Source organism: Cervus canadensis, chromosome 10 (genome assembly GCF_019320065.1).
Source record: "Cervus canadensis isolate Bull #8, Minnesota chromosome 10, ASM1932006v1, whole genome shotgun sequence".
In the NCBI taxonomy this organism is placed as follows: Eukaryota; Metazoa; Chordata; class Mammalia; order Artiodactyla; family Cervidae; genus Cervus; species Cervus canadensis.
In genome coordinates, this window is record NC_057395.1 from 82,089,763 (window position 1) to 82,108,189 (window position 18,427).

General features: G+C 47.2%; 1 pseudogene; it reads right to left on the bottom strand.

The window, feature by feature from the left end:
* Positions 1–281: 281 nt before the first annotated feature.
* LOC122448956 lies at positions 282–17,603 on the bottom strand (annotated as a pseudogene).
* Positions 17,604–18,427: the final 824 nt, after the last annotated feature.

Below are 18,427 nucleotides of genomic sequence, written 5' to 3' on the forward strand. Positions count from 1 at the left end.
CTGCCAACATCCCATTAAAAAAAAGACTATAAATAATCTGTTTAGTAAGTTTTCAGGAGTCTGAGCTCTGGGGTCAGCGTCTGTGGTGTCATTCTCCCAAAGGCATCTTGGCTTCAGATACTGGCTGGGCTCATGAGTCCAGTAATCAGGGCAGGTCTGGTGGCTGAAGACAGGCTTGGCCTCTGGAGCTCTGCCCTCACCGACACCCAGGGTCCCCAAGCCCTGGCAGCCAAGCAGAGCGGCGCGCAGGTGGGGCTGGTACAGCCATGGGGCCGCCGTGGTCAGGGTGGAGCGTGCTGCACTGCCTGTCCGTCCTGTGACTGCTGGTGTCCTGTGTGACCGTGCAGGGCAGTCACGGTGTCAGGTGGGGCCTGGCCGCTGTCCTGGGGACAGGATGGGACCTCAGAGAGCTCGCATCCCCACTCCCCATCTCCCAGCTGCACTTCAGATCATAGCTTGTGGCTGCTGGCAGCTCCCTGGGCTGGGAGGCTGTGTAAAGCATCAACCCCCTTGCTCAAGGTCAGCTGAGACACTCAGCTCTGGGGTCACACATCATCTGTGCCACCATCCAGGCCATCCCACTTCTGTGAGGGAGGGCCTGTGTGGGGCTGTGGGTGATGGGGGTGTTGTGGGCTGGCCCCAGGAGTCAGCTTTTTGAGGGGAGGGGGGCAGAGTGGAGGGGAGGGAGAAGCTTTGACCTGCTCAGCATTCCAGGGGATTCCAGGCCCAGCTCTGGTGGGAGGTGCAGGTGAGAAACCCCTGCAGGTTTCTGGATCACCACCGTTTTTCAGTTGAAGCCCCTCTGCCTACACCACCCCTAACTCTCCCTCCTGTGGCCCCGGCCTGAAGCCACAGAAGATGGGGAGTTTACATGGTTTCCCGTCCTGTAGGGAAGCCAAGCCACAGACAAACACGTTCCTTTAAGAAAGCATAGAAACCGGAAAATAATAGTGGGTGGTTATTACTGACATGGTTCATGTAGAGATGCTTCACAAGCCTAGCACATGGAGGGAACTGAGGGCTGTTGCCCCGAGTCCTGGACTTCGCACCCTCCGCCCCCGCCCCATGGCCCACTCTCCCCTTGGTGTCTTCTGGTGGCTGGGCGGACTTCAGGCTCCTGAGCCCCTTCTGGAAGGACCAGGCCAGGGCAGAGGTCATTCACAGAGGGGAGGGTGTGGTCAACCTTGAGAACCCCATTGCCCCCACTCTGTGTCGGAGCTCGGTTCCGGGTCTGAGCAAGCGTGGCTTCCTGGTGCTGTCCCCACCCTCACTCACCCAGGGTGGGGGGCTTTGTGTCCACCTTGTCCCCTCGTGCAGCCTGGTCACCCCAGGACCCTTGCTGTGTGTGCATCTGCCCTGCTCACAGCGCACCCCGGGGCCCATCAGACTTCACTCATGACAGGGAAGTGTAAGGATGAACTTTTCCATGGTTAAGAATTTCAAGGCGCGACAGCATTGACCAGAGTGCACGGGCACAGGTACGAGGCCCACGCAGAGAGAAGCCGCGGTGTGGGCTTCAAGGACCCTCCGTGTGGGGTGGGATGGGGGCTGACAGGGATTTCCTGCAAACGCGGCTCCAGGCTCTGTTCTCGGCAGGGTGACGACTGTGGGCACTGCCTGTCTGCGGAGGGGCCCTGGGGCTGCCCAGCTCAGCAGGAACAGCAGGGGTGGGAAGGGAGGTCGGCCTCGCTTAGCACCCCTGACCTCACACCCCCTCATCAGGGCAGCCCAGTGCCTAATCAGACCCTTCCTCGTCTAGCTCTGAAGACCTGGAAGGTGTGGGGGCTGGAGGACATGCAGGAAACAAATTCTGTAAAGCAATTATCCTTCTATTAAAAAATAAAAAATATTGAAGAAAAAAACACAGAGGACAGCAAAGGTGGGGTTGGCGTTCTCAGCCAGCCTCTGCCAGATTCCACCTGTGCTTACCCATCAGACCAAAATGCTGGTGCTCCCACCCCGTATCACAGATGAGAATAGAGACACAGAGGGGTTGAGCATCTTGCCTCAGCTCACGCAGCTGCTGGGGGCAGGGTTGAGAACTGGACCCCTGTGGTCGAATCTGGAGTCCAATTGCTGTCATGACCCTGAGGGAGAGGCAGAAACCAGACGGCCCATGCTGAGTCAGGCACACACTCTCACACACACACGTGCATGTGGCCTTCACGTTTGCGGCTACAGAAGTCAGAGGGAACCAGAGGGCCACCAGGAGAGGTCAAAGGAGAGTTGAGGTCTATAAGGAGGAGAGGCCCCACTTCCCAGGAAGCCAGGGAATTCCTTTCCCTGGTGACCCTGACTCCACTCTGCATTCCTCTCCCTGGACCTAGGATTGACTGTCCAGTGACCTAACTGACTTGGCTCCAGAATGATGCCTTCCCAGGGGTTCAGCTATGACTAGACTCCACTGCTGTCAGTGATAAGGGGGGAATGAGTACATAGTCTGGGATTCAGATTTGTTTGGAGACAAAATTTATTAGAAAAGGAGACCTAAAAAACCACAAAGGCAATTGGCATGAACATCTCCAGAACACTTAAGAAACCCTCTGCTGTATATCTAACTCCTCTCCTGTCATGAAGGTGGAAGGTCTATTTAACAAGTAATTCTGTGCTTATCACACTCTTTCTTTAAAATATTTATCATATATTTATTTATTCGGCTGTGCTGTGTCTTAGTTGCAGCCTGTGGGAGCTAGTTCCCCAATCAGGTATTGAACGTGGGTCTCTGCATTGGAGTCTTGGTAACTGGACCACCTGAGAAGTCTCTCCTCATACTCCTGGGGACAGTAACGGGTCACAGACCTCCTCTGAGGCCCCCTTAGAGCTGAGGCATGGGGTGGCTGCAGTAATCCTCCTGTAGCTAAGGTGTGGTTTGTTGGTCATGACTCACTCACACTCCCTGCAAATGTAGGGCTTCTCCCCTGTGTGTGTGCTCTGGTGTTTGATGAGGACGGACTTCCAACTGAAGCTTCGCCCACACTACCCGCAAACATAGGGCTTCTCCCCTGTGTGTCTCCTCTGGTGTCTGATGAGGAGGGACTTGTGACTGAAGCTTCACCCACACTCCCCGCAAACATAGGGCTTCTCCCCTGTGTGTGTCCTCTGGTGGGTGATGAGGACGGACTTGTGACTGAAGCTTCGCCCACACTCCCCGCAAACATAGGGCTTCTCCCCTGGGTGTGTCCTCTGGTGTCTGATGAAATCTGACTTCTGAGTGAAGCTTCGCCCACACTCCCCGCAAACATAGGGCTTCTCCCCTGTGTGTCCTCTGGTGTGAGATGAGAGGGGTCTTCTGACTGAAGCTTCGCCCACACTCCCCACAAACATACGGCTTCTCCCCTGTGTGTGTTCTCTGGTGTCTGATGAGGGCTGACTTCTGACTGAAGCTTCGCCCACACTCCCCGCAAACATAGGGCTTCTCCCCTGTGTGTGTCATCTCGTGTGTGCTGAGACTTGACCTGTCCTTGGAGCCTTGCCCACACTCTCCGTAGGTGAACCTCATAATCCCCGAGACCGCTGCCCCCTTGAGCAGTGTGCTGTGTCCTCTGGATTCAGTTTCTGGCTTGTGCTGGGCTCGACTTTCATCCTCTCATGCACCCCAGAACGCCCCATTTGTCCTCTGCAGGAGTAGGAAGAGGCCCTTGAAATCCTCTTCAGCCTTATGCTTTGCAGCAAATGTTGGCGCCTGTCCTTGGCCTCCTGACCCTCAGGTTTGTCGCTCGGGCTGTGTGGATCTGAATATCGCTGATTTTGATTGCCTGGGCAGGGATCCTCTGGTTGGAGGAGGTCTCTTTCGGATGGTCTCAGGAGGGTCTGAGAGGGGTGACTGCGTTGGGTGTGTTGGCTGAGGAATTTCTGACTGGAGAAGGCCAGAGAGCAGGAGGCACATGGGTGGATCTTGGGCTTCGGTTCTGCTGAAAGAGGAAGCTTTTGGTCAGGTAGCTGGTTTGCCGTGGTCAGGCCTGCCTCACTAATTATTTAAGGGTTGACATTGCACGATTTGTCTCCCATCGAGTGTGTCTTTATAGTCCATGTTTCCACTCCACTCTTATTCTCTACATCTACAGAAATCCAGGAAGTTGGTGTCAGGGGCCTTTTCTACATATCACCCAGATAGGGACCTTCCAGCAGCATCAGAGGCAGCATCTCTCCTGATAGAGATGGATCTGCAGGGACTTTCCCTGCGTGTAAGTGTCTGAAAAGTCACGTCACAGTGGCCACAGGTATTTACCCTACTGAGGTATAAGACTTGATGACTTAGGTGAAATCTCCTGAGTGGCTCCCTGTGAGGGGAAAGGGTCTATTAAGTTAGGGGCGCCTGGCCTGGAGCTCTCTGCATATGGGAGGCAGCACAGGGGGTGGTTACAGCAGGTGTGGGTAAATCTGACTTTGTGGCTCCTTGTTCAAAGAGCAGCCTTTGTGGCGATCTCTGCAGGAAGTGGGTTTGAGACTGGACGAGACCGATCGCCCCAGGTCCCACTGACTACAGGTCTCTGGCCCCTGCTGCCCAAACTGGTTCACAAATTACTCCTCTCTCAGTTTCCCATAGATCATAAAATAAAGGCATATCCTTTCTCAAGCCTCACCATACCTCATTTATTACATTCAGGCTTAGTCCATTCAACATGCACTAGGAAGCCCTATTTAAAAATACATCTCCAGCCAGATTCTTCACATCCTCACTCGAAAGCATCTTCAGACAGCCCACTCTCCCCTCATGTCTTGCAATGAACTGACCTCTGAGGGGGTTCCCCGCTGATATCTCGTCCCCAAAATGAACCAAAGCATCGTCTTAGCACAGAGAACATGCCGCTTGCAGCAGAAAGCCGCGCGATTTTTCTGTGTCACCCAGGAGGACCCCTAGGGCCTGCACATGGACACAGGCCCTGAGGCTTCCATGTCCCATCCAGCCTCCTTCTCGTTCTCTGTGCTTCCTCTCATGACCCCTGGCATGGCCTCACTTCCCGGCCCTGGGACTGCGGCACTGGCTGCTCCCCTGTCTGGAATCCTTCCCCACGGGTGTTATCTCTGCAGAGACCCTGCCCCACCGTCCTGCACCACACCCCACCCTCTGCTCACGCTGAACCGACGCACGCTCCCTGTGCTGGTTTTCCTCAGAGCACCAGCCCCTGTGTGGCATGAAGCCCCTGCTGCCCCAGGGCAGTGGTTCTGTCTGTTTCGGTGCGTGGAGCCCCATCTGGCACAGAGTGTGAACTCACATGACAACAAACTGGAACAGTAACTGAATGCGCATCACTGTACATGTGTCGCTTAGAAATGGGACGAAATGAGGAAGAAACAGGTAAAGGGCAGAAAGCTGGTAGGTGCTAGAAATGTTGCTTTTTGCTTCTCAGCCTTTCAGCAGAAGGAGATGTTACACATTTTTTTGCATGAAATATTAAAAATTAGAACTAGCATTTTTAATATACAAATTTTTCCTAACAATCATATGAAAAGAATCAAATTCTGAGGCATTTTAATTGCAACTCTACTGACTTTGGACTAGATTGTACTCTGCTTCGAAATCGGACCACGGAGGCTCCCAGGATGAGGTGGGGTGCTGGAAGAGGGCTGACACTCACCTCTCCTGGTCGCGAGCTCACTCTTCCCCCTGCTGTTCTGCTTGATGCCAAGGTCCTGACCATACTCGTCCCCGTACCAGACCAACAGCTCACAGCCTGGCCTGACCACCTGGCAGGTTCGGTAGAAGATCTGCCCGTGATACTGGAAGGCCACCAGGTTCTGCTCCTCATCGTCCCGGGCACAGTTCACATACCTGGGGGCGAGGCCGGGAAGGGGAAAGAAATCTCAGGTGATGAGTGCCCTCCACTCTGCGACAATGCCCAGCTCCTTGCCTTCCACCTTCGAGGCTGCCCCTCATGTGGACCTTCTGTTCACACCTTCAACCAGGCCATGTGAATTCCCATGCTTTTCTCTCCTTACCTAATGAGCCATTTTCTGGAGCCCAGTTCCAGACTCGTCTCCACCTGGACTGTCCGTGAGGCTGGTGACCTCCAGCTCCTCTAAACTCTGAATTAAGTTCTCTTCCATCCACAGAACTTGGTGCTCCTTGGCTAACACACAGCCCTCAGCACTCACCCCAGCCTGCCTTCTCTCCCGAGGCTTTCTCCCATCTCCCCAAGTGTATTCAGGGTCCTATTTGCTTGCCCACCCCCTCCACGGAAACTTGGAGAGAGCTCTGATATAGCTTGAGACACAGAACGCTAATAGTTTGTTCACTGTCTGCCTGCCCTGATGAAAGGGAGGCCCTCAGAGAATGGCCCCACCTAGGGCCATCCTGCCTCCCATTCCTTCTGAGGCCTCAGGGCCCACTTCTCACTGGAACCAAGCCTGAAGAGGTTGTTGCCCACATAGAGTCAAGGTCTCCTGTATTAGGTTTTCCTGGCGCTGTGTAGTTACTCAAGGAGAGAAAAAAAAGGTTACTGTTCCTAAAATCAATTGGCTAATGTCTGTTTGCAATATTTTCTCCAAAAGGACATGGGTTGTGTGATCTGCTTCAGTAACGAAGTTCACTGCCTAAACCGAAACATAAAGTGCGTGGTAAGTGTCCATTAAGTGAGTTAAAGTGTCCCTGGTGAATCTAGACTCCTCAAGTTGTTTTCAAGCCCACCAGTTTTGTTCAGCATATAGACTTGTATCTTGACGGCACATGCCATATTTTTATTTCCTTCTTTCTAGTGTCTTTTGAAATGAAAGAGCATGATATGGAGGGAAAAGAGGAAGGAAGATGTGAAAGCTGTTGAGGGAGCCGGATTGAGAAGGAAAGGGGCGTGGGATTGAGGGAGTCTCAATGTCTACACACTGCAGGATCACTGCACTCACCTCATCCAGTTGGCCCAAGACGTGTCCTTTCCATCCACATACTCATAGCAGTTCCTACCTTTGGTGATCTGAGTGTCAGAGAAAGAGTTACAAGCTTTCCTCTTTCTTTTATTTTTTCTTGGTAGGAAGATATAGAAGAGCTATTTCCCTGTGTAGTCATTGGTGCTTTTCAGCCTGCATGGATTCACCTGCCAGTCGGACCCAACGGTAAGCTCCTTACTCATCATTCCAAGTCTGAGTCTCTTGGTTCATTGAAGGCAAGGGATCCACAAGGGAGGAGTCACTTTTGTGTGTGTGTACACTGTGATCCCACCTCTCCTCTGACCTTTAGATAGAGGTTCTGAGTGTCTGTACACTGTGGTCCCACCTCTCCTCTGACCTTTAGATGGAAGGCCTGAGTGTCTGTACACTGTGGTCCCAGCTCTCCCCTGACCTTTAGATGGAGGTCCTGAGTGTCTGTTCACTGTGGTCCCACCTCTCCTATGACCTTTAGATAGAGGTCCTGAGTCTCTGTACACTGTGCTCCCACCTCTCCCCTGACCTTTACATAGAGGTCCTGAGTGTCTGTACACTGTGCTCCCGCCTCTCCTCTGACCCCTAGACAGAGGTCCTGAGTGTCTGTACACTGTGGTCCCACCTCTCCTCTGACCTTTAGATCGAGGTCCTGAGTGTCTGTAGACTGTGGTCCCACCTCTCCTCTGACCTTTAGATAGAGGTCCTAGTGTCTGTACACTGTGGTCCCACCTCTCCTCTGACCTTTAGATAGAGGTCCTAGTGTCTGTACACTCTGGTCCCACCTCTCCTCTGACCTTTAGTTAGAAGTCCTGAGTTTCTGTAGACTATTGTCCCACCTCTCCTCTGACCTTTATTTTTTTTTTTTAATTTTTTTATTAGTTGGAGGCTAATTACTTCACAACATTTCAGTGGGTTTTGTCATACATTGATATGAATCAGCCATAGATTTACACTTATTCCCCATCCCGATCCCCCCTCCCATCTCCCTCTCCACCCGATTCCTCTTGGTCTTCCCAGTGTACCAGGCCCAAGCACTTTTGTCTATGCATCCACCTGGGCTGGTGATCTGTTTCACCATAGATAGTATACATGCTGTTCTTTTGAAACATCCCACCCTCACCTTCTCCCACAGAGTTCAAAAGTCTGTTCTGTATTTCTGTGTCTCTTTTTCTGTTTTGTATATAGGGTTATCGTTACCATCTTTCTAAATTCCATATATATGTGTTAGTATGCTGTAATGTTCTTTATCTTTCTGGCTTACTTCACTCTGTATAATGGGCTCCAGTTTCATCCATCTCATTAACTGATTCAAATGAATTCTTTTTGATGGCTGAGTAATATTCCATGGTGTATATGTACCACAGCTTCCTTATCCATTTCATCTGCTGATGGGCATCTATTGCTTCCATGTCCTGAGGAACCCTCTTACACTGGTGGTGGGAATGCAAACTAGTACAGCCACTATGGAAAACAGTGTGGAGATTTCTTAAAAAACTGGAAATAGAACTGCCATATGACCCAGCAATACCACTTCTGGGCATACACACTGAGGAAACCAGATCTGAAAGAGACACGTGCACCCCAATGTTCCTCTGACCTTTAGATAGAGGTCCTGAGTGTCTGTACACTGTGGTCCCACCTCTCCTCTGACCTTTAGATAGAAGTCCTGAGTGTCTGTAGACTGTGGTCCCACCTCTCCTCTGACCTTTAGATAGAGGTCCTGAGTGTCTGTACACTGTGCTCCCACCTCTCCTCTGATCTTTAGATAGAGGTCCAGAGTGTCTGTACACTGTGGTCTCACCTCTCCTCTGACCTTTAGATAGAGGTCCTGAGTGTCTGTACACTGTGGTCCCACCTCTCCTCTGACCTTTAGATAGAGGTCCTGAGTGTCTCTACACTGTGGTCCCACCTCTCCTCTGACCTTTAGATAGAGGTCCTGAGTGTCTGTAGACTATGGTCCCACCTCTCCTCGGACCCTTAGATGGAAGTCCTGTGTTCACGCCCAGGGCACACAGTACACAGGGCTGACTGTGTCATTGCCAACCATGTTATCTCCATCTGCGTCCTCGCATGTAGACATGAAGTACCCCCCACCACATACAAGCGGTTAGAGGCCAGAGGACAGGGAAACGGGTGCTTCTCACCAGCCAGGCGTATCCACTCTTGGTGGCCTCTTCATTGTCTGTGATCTGGCCCTCATAGGGGCCAAAGTGCAGGCCCAGTGGCAGATCGGACGCCTTGTTCCACACTCCAACCCCAGCGTCAGGGATGCCCGACAGTCTGATGCTCAACCCAGGGGGCAGAGTGAGGGCTGAGCGGTTGGCATGCCCCTTTTCCACTGCACAGTCCTTTACAAAGGTTGGGGGCCCATGGGCAGCACAGCTGTCGATGAAGAAGTTCTGACACTCCTCACAATCTGGACGTGAGAACAGGGATGAGAGGAGGTATCGTGATGTTGCTGGTCGTAACGACCTTCAGAAGGAACTGGGGCATTCATGGCATTTGGCCTCGATCCTGCACCCCAAGTCATAGAGGAAGGGGATGGACTCGGGACCAAATGGTGAGGTGAGGTTAGTGGACCATGGCCTCGTAGCCCCTTCTCCATGAGTGGGCCGGCGGGGTAACTCACAGAGGTAGTCGTCATCCTGGGGCTCGCTGACCTCTTGGTATATGTGGCCCTTTCTTTCTCGTAGACTGTACCTCCTCACTCCAGTCTCTTTTCTTCTGAGTTCTAAGATGGAGAACAGAAGCTAAGCAAGGCTGGTGGGGTCTGGGGAGTTAGTCCCTGTTTTATTGGAAAGTGTGAGTTCTCCTACCTGTCCATCTATACACTTTGTTAAAACTTTCTTACATGTAGTTTTCAAACTTTTACTTTTGTAATTTTATGTTTTCCTGTTACATTATTTATTTCTTGGCCACACTGCATGGCTTGTGGGATCGTAGTTCCCCAACCAGGAATGGAACCCACAACTCCTGCAGTGGAAGTGTGGAGTCTTATCCACTTCATCCCCAGGAAGTCCCTCCTCTATATTTTGTTTCTTCTCCCTTTAACTACTGGTTCAGGATACTGAGGCTCCTCACTGACCACAGATGCCCAGTTCAGTGATAGCTTCCTGCACTTCCCATTAGTAGGTTTAACTGCGCAACCTTCCTACTTAGGAAATAGTTCACTGACACATCTACTCACAAGATATATGTTAAGGGCACATGACATGTAGGGGCACATGAGCAGAGGTCTCTGCATAAACACTAACAAAGCACGGTTCCCATTATCACAGCTGGATTTAGTGAACTACTGTAGGTGTCAGACTTTTGCATTTAATCTAAGTCTTTCAAGCACTGTATGAGTTATGTATCCTTATCTTCACTTTCCAGATAGCAATCGGGACCTCAGAAAATGTATAAGATTTCCCAAGGCCCCAGGGCTAACTTCATGTCTCAGATCAGTCCAGCTTAAACCCCCACCTACCCAAAGTCCCTGCCACACACCTAGGTCATACTTATTAGTTTTTCTACAGGGATTAGAGGAACTAATTAGAGGAACTCCCCAAAATTTCTCTTACCGACTTTTTGTCTGGGGTGCTGTCCAGGGGTCCTTGCTTTTCTGTGATGGGGCACTGGTTTCTGAGCCTGCTTGGAGCCACTTGTCTTCAGTGATTTTGCTGCTCCCAGCAATTCCTTCAAACTAGATTCCTTACTTAATGGTGCCCTGGTCATTCTCTTCCATGTGAGTAAAAGACAACATGCAGTTCTTTAGTTCTTTAGGACTTTATGAAGTGTTTTCACATGCATGATTTTAGTTAATACTTTGACAATTCTTAGAAATACCTGATTTGGAGGGGGGTGGGTCTGAACACTGGGATGTAACAAAAGGACCTAGGTGGATAGTGAATCAAAACTAGAATTCATATCTTAAGGTTCTTCCCCTTCAACTTTCTGCATAAAAGTGAGAGCAAGGGAGGAAGAATAGCTGGAGGTCAGGGAGAGAAGAGGGTAAGAGCTCGTAGAGAGATTTGGGGGTGTTCTATTAATTAGTGGCCCTTTGATGGATAAGGAAGTATGGAAAATTACAGAGGGGACAAAACACATCTGGAAAATAAGGTGACAAAGCAGTGAGATTAAGAGGAGAAAAGATGATTGGCAGAAACCATTTAGACAATAAAGAAAATGAGATGAAAGTTGCAGGTTGCCATGTCCTAGAGACAATGTTTGGAATTAAAGTAGCTGGTCTCATCAGTTCTCCTTGAACAAGGCTGTATGACTAGCTGGTTCTACTCAGTTTCCTGATCCATTAATTGGTATACAGGCTAATTCTTAATATTATAGTGGACATGAAATTTAATAACCTTCAACAAATTGTTGTGTGAGCTATTTAATACAGTAAGAACGTGAGCATACATCCCTGGTAACAATTTATTCCCTAAACTGCATCTATATTTGAAGTCTAGCTCACAGACACTATCTTCAGCAATCTTTGACCTTTCTACTCCTAGATGAATGCTTAAATGTGGAGTCACTCATTCACAAAACATTCAGGGGGCCTCAGGGGCTTTGAGCTGGGCCTGGACTTCTGAGAATGAATGGGTGTGGGCTAGCCTCTCAAAGCTCATAACACAGGGGCAGGCTAAACAAATGATTCCAAACAGGAGAGTTGCCTATTAGAGCTCAGAGGAGGAGCTGTTACTCCCTCCTACAGGAATGAGCGTTTGAAATGATGCCCAGATGATGAGTTTCTACTCAAAAGTGGGTAATCTATGTGAAGTCCTTCTGTTATTTTCTTATTTGTTGCTTTTCAGTCATAAACCTGAGGCTTCTCAGGGTTGTGAGTTGCTTCCTCTTATTGGAGTGGGAGGCTCTGAGGTAGGGATCCTGTCTCCTTCTTCATCTTGGACTGTCCACTCTAAAAACTGCCCAGCATGTCCTTACTTCTTCATCTTGGACTGTCCACTCTACAAACTGCCCAGCATGTCTTTAAGCTTCTTCATCTTGGACTGTCCACTCTACAAACTCCCCAACATGTCCTTAAGCTTCCCTTAGTCAGATGTCTTAGCATATCCCTCCCTAGCACAGCACAAAAGAACTGAGGTTGAAAACATCTCTCAGATAAATGATATAAAGATGTATGAATAAACTTCATAGAACTATGGAAGTTTTAATCAGTTATTAAGGGGTTTAGAGAATGTGCATCGGTTTAGATTGCACTACCAGTGATACTGTGATCTCAGGCATATAATCAAGTGTTTTTTACCTCATTTTTTTAATCTATAATGGTGATAGCTATATACCTACTTATAGGTACTGTAGGATGGATTTAAGGTTTAGGTAAGTTTATTCACATATAATGCTCAAAGTCTGAAATATTATGTAAATAATGTAGCAACAGAACTGCCTACTACTGTTGTTGTTCTTACTAACTGTAAAGCTGGTGATGATATCAGACAGTGTGCTAAAGATCCAGGACAGGAAGGCAGCCGTCTCCAGGATCTCTGTGTTTCCTCCTATTCTCACCTGTGACTGGATCCATGAGCAGGATATTTTGGCAACAGGATTTGGGAAATACTCACCTTCTTGTGTTTACTGTGCTCCACTCTGAAGGCCATTGATGAAGGTTTACCTAAAGAATGATGAGAATCAGTGTTTTTGTTGGGAAATGTTTCCAAACTCTGGGTATTCTAATTAAGGACACATAATTCTAAGCCAGAGAGTGACAAAGACAGTGATTACCAAAGAAGGAATGGAAAATGATATCTGTGTCATCAACTCCCAAGGTTCCACTGGGAGCATTACATAATTTTCTTAAAATTAAAAAAATATATATAAAACTTCATCTATGCCTCATCTGATGTTCATAAAGTATCAAATAAATTTACTAGTCTTTCATGACAAAAGTACTCAACAATGTAGAAATAGGAGAAAGTGACTGCAATATAATAAAGGTCATATATTGAAAGTCTACCTCTAACATCATAGTCATCAGTGAAAAAGATCAAGAAAAAAAGGCAAGGGTGCCCGTTATCAACATTTCTGTTCACCATAATATTAGAAGTCCTAGCCAGGGCTTTAGGTTAGAAATGGAAACAAAAGGCTTCCATTTGGAAAGAAAGAAGTAAAATTATGTCTGTTCACAGGGCCATGGTTTTATGTGCAGAAAAATCTTTAAATCTACACACAAAAAAATCCTCCACAGAAAGTTTCACGGTACAAAATCAACATTCAAATATCTTTCCATGCATGAAGAATGACCATTCCAGAAAGGAAAATGAGAAAACAATCCTATTTATTTTTTAAAAGCTATATTTAAGAGCTAAATTTTTTTAAAAATTTTATTTTTATTTATTTGTTTCTGCCAGGTCTTTGTTGCGGCATGTGGGATCTAGTTCCCTGACTAGGGACTGAACCCAAGTTCTCTGCACTGGGAGTGTGGAGTCTTAACCACTGGACAAATAATCTTACTTATAATAGCATTGAAAAGAATGAAGTAATTAGGAATAAACTTAAGGAGATGAAAGACTTATATGTTGAAAACTACAAAGTATTGCTGAAAGGAATCTGACATAAATAAATAGGTGTCTCATGTTTATGGATTTGGAGGCTTAATATTATTAAGCTGTTCATACTACCCAAAGCAATTTAAAGATTCAATGCAATTCCTATTAAAATCCCAATGGAAGATTTTTCAGATATAGAAAATCCATCCAACAGTTAACACAGAATTTCAGAGAACCCCAAATAGGCAAAGTAATCTTAGAAAGAACAGCAAAGCTGGAGGCCTCTGATTTCCGAACATACTACAAAGGTACAGGAACCAAAAGAGTGTAGATTTGGCAATAAATGTGTGCTCAGTCTTCTTGACTTTTTGTGACCTTTTGGACTGTAGCCCACCAGGCTCCTCTGTCCAGGGGATTTCTCAGGCAAGAATACTGGACAGGGTTGCCATTTCCTTCTCCAGGGGATCTTCTTAACCCATGGACTGAACCCGCATCTCCTGTGTCTCCTGCACTGAAGGCAGATTCGTCACCTGCTGAGCCACTGAGGAAGCTGGCTGGCATAAAGACAGATATGTCAATCAATGGAACAGAATAGATAGCCAGAAATAAACTCTTGGATACATGGTCTAATGATCTTCATCTATGGTGTCAAGATAATGGGGAAAGTTGAATCCCTGTAATGAATGGTGCTGGGCAAAAAAAATAACCATATGCAAAATAATGAACATCTTACATCTTGAAGAAAAATCAACTCAGAATGGATGAAAGACCTAAATGCAAGACTTGATAATACTCTTAGAAGAAAACAAGAGTGAAGCTTCAGGACACTGAATCAGCAATGATTTCTTAGATATGGTACCAAGTGCACAAGTATTAGTAACAAAGTGAAAATAGACAAATGAGATTGATCTTAAAACCTCTGTGCAGCAAAGGACACTGAACAGAGTTGAAAAGGTCACCTACAGGATGGTAGAAAATATTTGTAAAATATGCATCTGATAAGGGGTTACTAAGCATACACCAGTATGAAGGCTACCTATAAGCCCCGAAGAGAACCTGATTGACCATGATGGCACCTTTATATCAAATTTCCATGCTCCAGCATTGTAAGAAAACAAATCTCTGTGGTTTAAGGAATGCAGTCTGTTTTCTTATGGCAGTCTGAGCTGACTAACAGTGAGAGAAGGAATTGAATAGACATTTCTCCAGAGAAAATACACAAATGGCCAACAAACATATGAAAAGATGCTCAATATTACTAATCAATAGGGAAATACAAATTGAAACCTTCTGTGATGGGCAATATGTATAAGAAGACAATAGCAAGCTTGGTAAGGATATGGAGAAATTGGAACACTTATACACTATTGTTGGCAATGTAAAATGTTGCAAGCTTTCTAGAAAACAGTATGGAGTTTCCACAGAAAATTAGAACTGCTGTATGATCTAGGAATCCCACTCAAAAGTGTATTTCCATAAAAAGTTGAAAGCAAGTTATTGAATAAATAGTGGGCACATGAATGGTCATTGCCTCATTATTCCCAGTGGCAAGATCTGTAAGCAATCTAAATGTTCATTGGTGGATAAAAGATAAAGATTATATATAAGATGTATATTATAGCTCTTATATCCACATGCACACAACGGAATGTTTTGAGGCCTTAAAAAAGAATTCTGTCACATGCTACATCATGGATGGGCCTTGATGATATTTTACTAAGTGAAATGAACCAATCAAAAACGAGAAATATTGCCCGATTCCACTTCTATGAGGTATCTAAATTAATCAAATCCATGGAAACAGAAAATAAAATCGTGGTTGCCAAGGGCTGTGAGGAGGAAGGATTGGAGAATTGTTCCTCAGTGGGTTAGGGCTTCAGTCACGCAAGATGTAACATTTCTACAGATTTGTTGTACAGCAATGTCTATATATCCCCGGTGGCTCAGCGGTAAAAACTCCACCTGCAATGCAGGAGATGCCACAGATGCAGGCCCAGTTCCTGGGTTGGGAAGATCACCTGGAGCAGGAGATGGCAACCCACTCCGGGATTCTTGCCTAGAGAATCCCACGGACAGAGGAGCCTGGTGGGCTACAGTCTATGGGTACGCAGAGTCAGACATGACTGAGCAATTAGCACTATGGCCACTAACACTAACGTGCACATAGTTAGCAACAGTGTGCCATACACTCAGAAATTGTTAAAAAGGTAAATAAAGATGTGCAGGTGTATGGTGACCCGAGGTGTAGGTATTCCCTATGAAGAATCTCTCCTTATGTCAAAACCTTTGAAGACAACCAAAAGTTTGCTTTTCATGTCCCTTTCACTAGTTTTAATAACCTAATGGAACGGAGAGACTTCCCTGGTGCACAGTGGATGAGAATCTGCCTGCCAATGCAGAGGACACAGGTTTGATGGCTGGTCCAGGAAGATTCCACTTTCTGCGGGGCAGCTAAGCCTGTGTGTCACAAACTACAGAGCCTGCATGTGCTCTGCAATGAGAAGACACTCACCTCAACCAGAGAAAGCCCATGGACAGCAATGAAGACCAAGTGCAGCCAAAACTAAACAAATAATTTTTAAAAATCTGGGAGAACAGAAATCCATAGATGGAGAATCATAGAACTATCTAAATTGTTTTCTCCAGTCTAGGCAGATTAAGTCTTCTAAACTCTAGGAGCAGCAGAAGAGGAAGTGAGCTGCTCACTTCTATTTTATAATAAATGTACTTCATTTTATTTACCTGATGCCATCTCTGGTCAGTGAAATGTGGGAAAAATCATGGAGAAAAAATAGTTCTCTCAAACCCTTTCCCAGAATCAAAATAAAGAATTAGTTTAACCTTAGGGTAAGATCATCATGGGTTTTGTTTAATATACATAACATAAACGATGTATCTTGACATAATATGTTAATCATTTCCTCTTTGAAGAGATTTAATCCAATAACCAATGAATTAGTATTAAATCTGTTTGGTGAATTTATTTCTAAGGTTTCTTTAACTGCCTTTCACTAAGAATGTTCAGCAAAAATAATTCTTTGTAAAAAGTATGATAAATTTTAACCATAAAATTTTTGAGAATTACAATGGAAAACCTATACATTCATCTTCATTCAGGCTACTGTCAATATTCAGCCACAACCACTTTGGAATGCTGAAAATTATGTTTTCCTTACGATTGGCTGAGATGTAGTTGAGACCTAAGCCCAGGCTGGTTTCAGGAAGACACCTCCAAATCCTCCTGGCCTCTCACCTTGCTGCCTTGGTGTCCATTCTTCATCAGAATCCTCAGTGTCATCTACCTGGGGTTTGATGACCTGCCTGCGGTGATGCATGAAATCCGGTCGAGTGGCTCTGAAACCTGGAAAGAAGCAAAACATTTGTTCTAAGAAAGAGAAACAATGCATAGAAGCAATGGAAAGTGTCACAAAGTCAGGGAATCAGTAGGATGGCCTGGGAGAATCTAGAATAAGGCAAGAGGTGAGCTCTGCACTGCAGGGTCAACCTCCCTTTGGTACAAAACTGTAAACATTTCCTTAGTCTCCACACAAAAGGGAACTGTGAGCAGATGAAGCCACCTAAGAGCAGGCCAAGTGAACACTGAGGGTGAAGACCTGCTTCATGTTTCCCAGGCTCACAGGTACCCAGCACTTCCTGTTACCTATAGCAATCAGCACTTCATAGTTTCTTTTCATATTCCTATATCGGATTTTTTCCCATTCTCCCATCTCTTCCCATTGTTCCTTGGAGAAGTATACGGAGATGTCTTTGAAAGCATCTTTGGCCTAAGGAAAATAATAGATTTCATCAGTGATTTACTAATCTAAGTCAGACCTTAGACCTGAGCCTTCTCCTCCACCTTTTGTGCAGGGAGTAGCCTGAAGCTGCAGGATGGTCTGTGTGAGACAGGGATGAAGACTTTCCTTCCTGACTGTGTCCTGCTTAGCTGAACAAACGCTGAGCATTTTCCTAGCTCTCCCTGGACACAGAGCAGTTGACGAAGCTAGTGTCCTGTTTTGTCCCACTCCACCCCCCCATCTCAGACAGGACCAGGCATTCCCATCCTGTGTACAGTCATAGGGGTGTTCACTCAGCTGCCCAGGCAAGCAGTCTGTGGTGCTTCAGGGACCAGCGCCGTGTCCTTCCTATAGAGCTGGCTTAGAGTCCAGGTTTACCGCCTCCACCTCTCACCATGGGCTTCCACTCTGTTCTCCCGGCATCTCCCTCAGTGCTCTCCTCTGGAGATCTGTTCGGCCTCATGGCCATTGGAGTGCTCAAGACCAAGGTGCCTGTGGAAGAAGAAGGTGCTGAGAGAGCCCAGCCCAGTGTCCAGAGCCTGGACTGTCTGCCTTTGGTGGAGTGTCCAGGGCAGGAAGGTGAGGGGAAAGTCAGGGTGAGGGTATTGGTGGGATGGACAGATCCTGACTAGATATGACAGATCAGCCCAATGTGAACGAGATTTGGTTTCTTTGGTTCCCTTACAATTCAGCCCCTCTGAGGGAAGGCACTGGGAGGGATGTGTCTGTGGGTGATGGAGGGATTGTTGAGGAGACCTGGAAACCCCTAACTGCTGGACTGGGGTCAGGCTGAAATCAGGGCTCTGTTCCAGTGCAGCAGAAGGAATGTTTCTCCAAGAAGAGTTTTGAGGATCTCCTCCCGGGGACTCAGAAAAATCTGGGCATAACGTAGGTTCTACGTCTAAGGGACAAGTCGCTCGGCTTGAGGAGATCTGGGTCCCACGGGCTGAAGTAACTGGGGTCCTCGGACAGAGGGGACTGGGGATCTTTTTTTCTGACGTAGAATGTGCAGGGTGAGACAAATGGGATCTGTGAGGCTGAGGAAATCGGGGGGTTCTTATTAAGGGACTTTAGGTCTCCGACAGGCAGGAAGGACAGTTAGGGTCTTGAGGAGGAAGAGTTTTAAGAGGTCCCAGGCGGAGGGATTCAGGGTCTCCGAGGTTGAGGAAATTTGGTCTCTCTGCGGGTGGTATTTTTAGGGTACCTCAGGCTGCGGGGAACTGGGGTTAATCTGGGTATTTGAGGGTCGCAGCACTAAGGGGTTTGGTGTTTCTGTGGGTGAAGGGA